Raw genomic sequence first — 7,499 nt, forward strand, 5'->3', positions numbered from 1 at the left:
AACTGCCCTAATTTGAATGTGATTTTTTTTATATTATTTTTATGTAACCTGCTTTCCATTATTATTGAACCTGTTTCCATAAAATTAAAAAAATCACAAACAACATCTTGATCATTAATACTTTCATTCATAATTCATATTTCATATTTAAAAAGTTGATATTATGAAACACCATCCAAAAGTTTTCACATTGAAAACAAAAGCCAAAAAAAAAAATAAAACATTATTATAATACATTTTTCTAAATTTCTATAGCTATGTTCCTAACTTGTCTTTTCTGTCCCACTTGATCTTCTTATACCAATAGGTGATGGAGCACCACTTCCAACATCGGGTACCTAGAATAAAAAAAAAACTTATAACTTATTCAAATATATGTGGTCCTCCTACAAAATATGAAATATCAGAAACATGCCTATGAATTGTGGTTAGATCAGAATGAGTTGATTGTATGTAAATATTCAAACTTAGTTTTTCATCTCTATATAAACATATGACTGAAAAGTTTTAAATTAAGAAGAAAAGTAGTCGCTACCTTCTCCACCCAAGCATCTTTGTACTCCACAATGTATGGGTTATTCAGCTTTGTAATCAAGTTCATCTATTACAAAGGAACTGAGTCACTTTTATGTTGGTAGAAAGAAAACAATCATTTGAAATCAACTTCACACAACCTCTTAGGATTGGATTAAAAAGCATGAGATCATTATTAAAAATATCCACTTATATCTATTAAAATTCCATTTGGCTCAAAAATGGAAATGACATGGCATATGGTGTTCACAACACTTTGTGAGCATAATAACATTCACAAAACAAACATCATCTTGTTTGTAAGTTTGATCAACCATTAGACAACAATAATGAGTAGCATATATCCTACCAGATTTCAAAAATAAAAATTAATTCAATTTGAGTTTACTATAGTAAATTTCTTTGTTTTTGCAGTGAAGATTCAATTTCATGATTGATAACGCTGTCGTTGACGCGATCAAATTAATACTACTTATCTATAACAACTTCAGTATTGTTAAGAAAATAGTCAGCAAAATAGTAAGGGTAAAGTAACCCAAAGTCGTCTCCCAACGAACACGGAATTGATTTTTAACAAGTTAGTTCTTATAAAACTATACAAGAGTTAGTCAAATAAAATTATAAAAATATAAGGGATAAAGATTAAAAGATAAAATAAGATATAAACAATAGTAAAGTAAGTAGATTGATTCCATTGCTTTTTCAAAATAGATTCATCATCGGTTATCTAAAGATTATTGCTCAATTAATTATTGTTGTAGATTTACAAATTAATCAATGTAAAGTCTCAATTAATTTGTTGGCGTTCTCACTTTTAACCAAAGTACAGTCTCAATTAAAAGTGAGAACTTTTAGATTATCCACAGTAAATTCAACCAAAGTACAGTCTCAATCAAATTTACTATGCCTAATCATATCTATTCTTTTATCTCCTCACCAAATAAAAAGCTTAATTAATTAAAGTAAAGTCTCAATTAATTATAGTTCGAGTAAATACCTTTAACCAAAGTAAAGTCTCAATTAGTGGTAAAAACTCATTTAATCATATCAAAGTTTCTAAATAAAATCAAATTAAAGTCTCAATTCAATTTAAAAACCCTTGGACTCATATGACCAACATGCATATAGATTTAAAATCATTACTTCTTATGTGATTCAAAGATAAAAGACATAGATGAATTAAAACCTCAACAATAATAAAAAGAACAAAGAAATTAGTTGATCTAACCTCAGAATCCAATTAAGAAATTACAATGGAATCAACCCAAGAAGTTTAGAACTCCATGAATGCAAAATAAAGATAAAAGAAGAATAGAGAGAAGAAAAGAGAGAGAAAGAAATTAGGCCCCCCTAAGGTTCCTAAATTCCGACGTGCCGAGCTTCTTCCTTCTGCTTCTCCCTTGGTGTCTTTATATAGGAATTGGACTGGGCTTTTCTATTGCTAAAATCTCTCAAATATCTTTTAAAATAAAGATAAATATAAATATTTAAAAATATTTGGAGAGATATAGAGTATTTCACAAATATAATTGGTTGATAATATCAATATCTAATATAATTAAATTAATTAATTACTTAAAGATATATGATAAATTATTACCAATTAATATTTGTATTAATTTTCCAAATCAACCCTTTGCAATCTCCTCAAATTATCTTCTAAATAATCCAATATCTTCAAAATATATTTGTTTGTTGTGGATCTAAAAAGATTCCAGAAGATCTTGTCATATTTAAAAATATTTGGTAGTTAATATCTTTTAATATTTTATGATATAATTAAATAAGATAATTATTTAAAAATATCAAATAAAATATATAAAGATATATTTTTCCCAAATTATCTTCTATCATAAAGATAAAGAAAACCGCAAGGTCCAATTTTTTTGTTCCTCTATTCTTGGTTTAGCCAAACTTCTTCACTTTTTCAAGTTTTTCTTGCCGTCTTCATGGAATGCTTGGCTTGGATTTTTGTGATTTTGATAATTTCCTATTCTTGGATTTATCTTTAAGGTGCCATGAAGCTTTGAGAAATTTATTTCCACACCTCCATGAGCTCAACTTAGCTGCAGCTGCACTAACACACCTCAAAATATCCAAAGAAAATTTATGCAACTAAAAAGTTATTTTTAACATGCTTTTGTACCTCATGCTCAATAAACCCAATTATAGGAAATTTCAATTAAATCAATCTTTAAACACAAAAATTCAATTAAATACCCAGAATTAAACACTGAATGAGGGCAAAAATACGCACTCATCAATGATTTAACTAAATATCCAGGCAACACGTTTATTTGCAATATCAAAGAGGCATAGCCAGCAATGTCATATTCCTAAATCATTATGGGAATGAAACATGAAATATTAAAAAGGGCAAAGAAATAGTTAAGTTGGCCTGATTCATGCCAAGAAAATAAAATAGATTAAAACAAAAGTTAAATAAATAATTGCATTATGGACACCTAGGATTCCTCAGGTGGAAGGATTTGTTACACCAACCTCTTGGTGTGCAGTACCTGAATGAAAAGGCTGGATTTTCATCACTAACAATTAAAGACCAACATCCAAAATAGGAAAAACCAAAAACTTTTTCAAACTTTCTTGCTATGGTTGTCCATCATTTAACTGAAAAATCAATATCCAAGTTTCACAGTTGCTATGTGATAAGTGCCAAACTTCAGTAAAGATTCATAACAAAATCTGGCACTTATGCTTTTAATGGGTGTTCATTTCATATTGATTATCCCTAAATCTAAGTTTCAATCGCATGCTTCCAAGTTTTGAATTAAAGAAATCATTTGATCCTATTTTGTGTGTTTTTCAGGAAAGATTAAAGAGAACTCAAGAAGAGTGAAGGAGAAAGTAAGAAATAGAGAAGAAAAAGAGGAAAATCTGCTACAGGTCGCTCAGAACTAAGGTGTTTCGCTCAAGCTAGGACAGGCTCGCCCAAAAGTTAAAGTCTTCTCGCCTAAGCGAGACACTTGCCGCCTTTCTCGCTCAAGCGAGCTTGATCTCGCTTAAGCGAGATTTCGTGAAGAAGCCAAGATGCAATTTTTCAATTCTCGCCAAAGCAAGAACATGGTCGCCCAAGCGAGACCTTTCTTCAACCTGAAGAACTCTATCTCGCCTAAGCGAGAATGAGTGGCCCAAGCGAGACCCTTCCTTCATGCTGAAGTACTCTATCTCGCCCAAGGGAGATTCAGTAGCCCAAGCGAGAGTTCGAGCTATATATATATTTTGGAGGTTCAGAACTGCAGATGGGCTAGAGATTTTGGAAGAGGAGTGCATCCGTGCTGCAGAGCTGCTACCAGGAGCATAACACAGATCATATTTCTTCTTCTTCTTCTTTAGTTCTTAGGATTTGATAGCTACCATGAGTGGCTAATCTTCTCCTTTGGGATTGAATGTAATCTACTCGAACGTGAATGTAATCTGGTGATATTTATATATAGCATTTATGTTTTACTCAATATTGGTATTATTGTTCTGCTCTTAATGCTTACTTCTATCTGATCAATAGATGTTTTGATTTTGATTTTTAGATCTAACTAGAAAGTATTTCTGAAAATCTAATTTGAACAATGATACTTGATATACTGTGATACTAGGAATAGATCTCAATATATCAATTGCTTTTAACACTCGACCGTAATGCTGGATAGTTTGTTGAATATGTGAGGAATCAATATTCAGGGAACTAATCTTATGAATTTTATACGCGAGGGATCAGTAAAAATGATTTTTGAGTGTGCATCAATATTGGTATTTTCAGATGTTATATATTATATTCATCCAGATTACAGACAAGGGAGATAAATGAAATTCAATCCCAGTTTCTTTTACTGTATTTTTCTAAACTTTCCCGCTTTTACTGTATTCATTTTATGCAATAATTAATGTCAAGTCAAATTAAAATGTACATATGCTGATTGAGATAATTATTAATTTTCACTGAATCCGTTTCTCGTGGGTTCGACACTTTTACTAAAAATCATTATACTACAGTTGACTTTTGGTACGCTTGTCAAGAGACTAACACTATGGTTTCATCAGCATTCCACAACATCTAAATTGCCCAATTTTACATAACTCATTCTAGAAAGTAGATGTCAATATAAAATCATTCACTGTTGAAAACATATACATAACTCAACTAGTTGAAAACAAATACATAAACAAACCTGGAGTCCAATTTTTCTCCATGTTGGATTAGTACTTGTCAGGACCATTGGAACATTTGCAAGACGTAACTCAATCATGAAAACTAGAATAATAACTAATGATTATCCAACAAATAGTGAAATGCATATAATGCAAACAATGCCACATAATCCGCTAGGAGAAGAATTGTCATTCTCATCGATTTTAAAATCTCTAAAGTCTGACATGTGAATTTTATTCTAAAATCATCACAACAGAATAAGATATACAGAACAAAAACTTTAATATAAAAATGTTTTACTTCATTTCAAACTACGTGATTAACAATAAAAACACTTCAAAAAATAACAAATAATTGGCTCTCATTTACAAATAAATACCCGCTCGTATAATAAATCAGAATATGGTATACTATATATAAAGCAGAATTTCACTGACCTAAAATAAAAGTCAATACAAGCATGAAAACAATTACAAAAACCAATACAACTAAAATAAAAGTTATAGCTATTATTGGAGATCATAAATTAGTAAGATTTGTTGATCACTGTGATTCAGAAACACAAACCAATGTAAAAATCATCATATCTCTTTGCTTACTGATCTTATCGAATAAAGATAAGAAGGGAAAGGCTAAAAGGTGGATCACAAAATTAAAGCATAAGAACATTGATTACTATTTTAATTTCAATTGGAGAGGGGTTATTCGCTCAATGAAAGAAAGATTAAAAATATGTTCTGCTTGAGTATCAAATTAGAGCACACTCATTTTGAAGGCCAAGCTACGAATGGCCAAATACCTAGCAAACCTAGAGATTCCAACGATGTTGAGAATGAGGTCGAACAGCGGCACATCTCGTAGTAGAGAGACTGAATGAAGCTAAGCCAATCAAAGGCAGAGACCACATGGCAAGAGATGAGGTGTGTGTGACGTCCGACGAAGAGCGCCATGACGGTGTTAGTGATCTCCTCGATACGCGAGGTGTGAACGTGGATAAGGTAGAGGCCGAGGTTAGCGACAAGGGTGGTGTCGACGGTGTCAACATCGGAGTCGAGGTGTAGGATGAGGTGGTGGGATGGCGATCAGTAATGCTCTGCAACGTAGGGAGGTAAGCAAAGGAGTTGAAAACGGCCGTGGCAACACACTTAACCTTGCCTTTGGATACACAATGCTCTCTATATCAATGGGGTTCTCAGAACCCTAAAATTCAAAAGAGAGAAAAACTGATATGTATCTTTTTAAGTCAGTAAGAGAAAAATAAGAATGAGAGAATAAAAAGCAAAAGAAAAAATAATATATTTATTATATGTATATTATATGGCGTTTGAAAATGTCATATTTTGAATACAAAATATAACAGTTACAAAACTGTCGTATTATAAAGAAAATTATAACAGTTTTTTAGAATTGCCATATTAAAACTGTCATTATTAATATAATTTTTTGATGTGTGTCAATAATTCCGTCGATAACATATGTTAACAATTTTACTAAAGACTTTATGAACATATATTATCCGTTGGTACATTCAACAACAACATTTGTTGATAATGAACCATTACCAACGGATCAGAATTCGTTGAGAATATACCATTAATAATTAACATTTTTGTTGCAATAATTGAAGAAAAGACTGAAATCACCAACTTTTATTATGTACCTAGAGTCCTATAAAAATAGTAACCTCAATTAAATTTATGTACAGTTGCTAGCAGAAGAAAGATGGAAAATGTGTCGGACAATACCATATTAATACCACAATGGATACCAAAGTGCAAAGAGCTATTTTTCAATTAAAATACTCTCAAATTATTAATCTTCACATTATTAACATTATTATTATTATTATTATTATTATTATACTTTAAAATAAATTTTTTTCAATTTGAACGTTTTAATAATTCAGTACTAGAAATATCTAAAATAATAAATTTATGTTAAGCGAATATTTAAATAAATTTACTATAATGAAAAGTACGAAAAATTCAAATATAGATAAAACATGCATAAAGTTAATCAAAATTGAATAAAATAATAAATCAGAAAAAACTGAAACGAAAACAAAGCAAAATGTCATGATTTTGTTCCACGATAAGAAATACATATTCAATTATCATAGCATAGATTGACATGTCAAAGGAAATAATAAAACATGTTTCTCTATCATTTTCTTATTAAAATTTATGTTGGTGTTTAACTTTCAAAGAGATTCATTTAAGTTGTTTAAATTTCAAATTTGAGATTTTTTGTTTATTTGAGAAGTGATTACTTTTTAATTGATTTAAAATATTAACATTTCAAAGTGATTTTTAATAAGAAATAAAAGAACAAATTAATTGAAGTAAAAAACAAATACTTCCTCTATATCTTTTTAAATATCGAATTTTGGGAAATGTTTAGCTTTTGTTTATTTATTATTTGTAAATCTTAATATCATATTAATTATATTAAATAATTAAAACGTATATTTATTAAGTAGATAGGGAGAAAAAAAATGAATTAAACATAATTGATACATTGTATTTCTTTGATTAGTGAAAAACAATCTTAAAATGTTTAAAAAATAATGGAGGCTATATGTATAACATTGCAAATAAGCAGATTATGCGTTTTATTTTCTAGCCTATTGAAAAGATGGATATGACTTGCAAAGGGAGGGTCTTCCATTTTCCATGTTCTTGACTTTTGATTAAATTGATGTCAATACATTAAATATTGAATGGGTCATATCTCTCGTCACAAATTACTTTTCGCATCAGATTTGTATTTCTCGAAAGATAAAATAACATAATAATCTAAT

At 29.8% G+C, this 7,499-nt stretch overlaps 1 non-coding gene across 1 annotated transcript; it reads right to left on the reverse strand.

Moving 5' to 3' along the window:
- Positions 1–4,866: 4,866 nt before the first annotated feature.
- Positions 4,867–4,958, reverse strand: LOC114192851 (small nucleolar RNA R64/Z200 family). The gene has a single exon (XR_003606170.1). It is a non-coding gene; the product is annotated as a small nucleolar RNA R64/Z200 family (small nucleolar RNA).
- Between the last annotated feature and the right edge of the window lie 2,541 nt (positions 4,959–7,499).

This window comes from Vigna unguiculata, chromosome 7 (assembly GCF_037176805.1).
Source record: "Vigna unguiculata cultivar grain cowpea cultivar isolate G323 ecotype 2 chromosome 7, ASM3717680v1, whole genome shotgun sequence".
Taxonomy (NCBI): domain Eukaryota; kingdom Viridiplantae; phylum Streptophyta; class Magnoliopsida; order Fabales; family Fabaceae; genus Vigna; species Vigna unguiculata.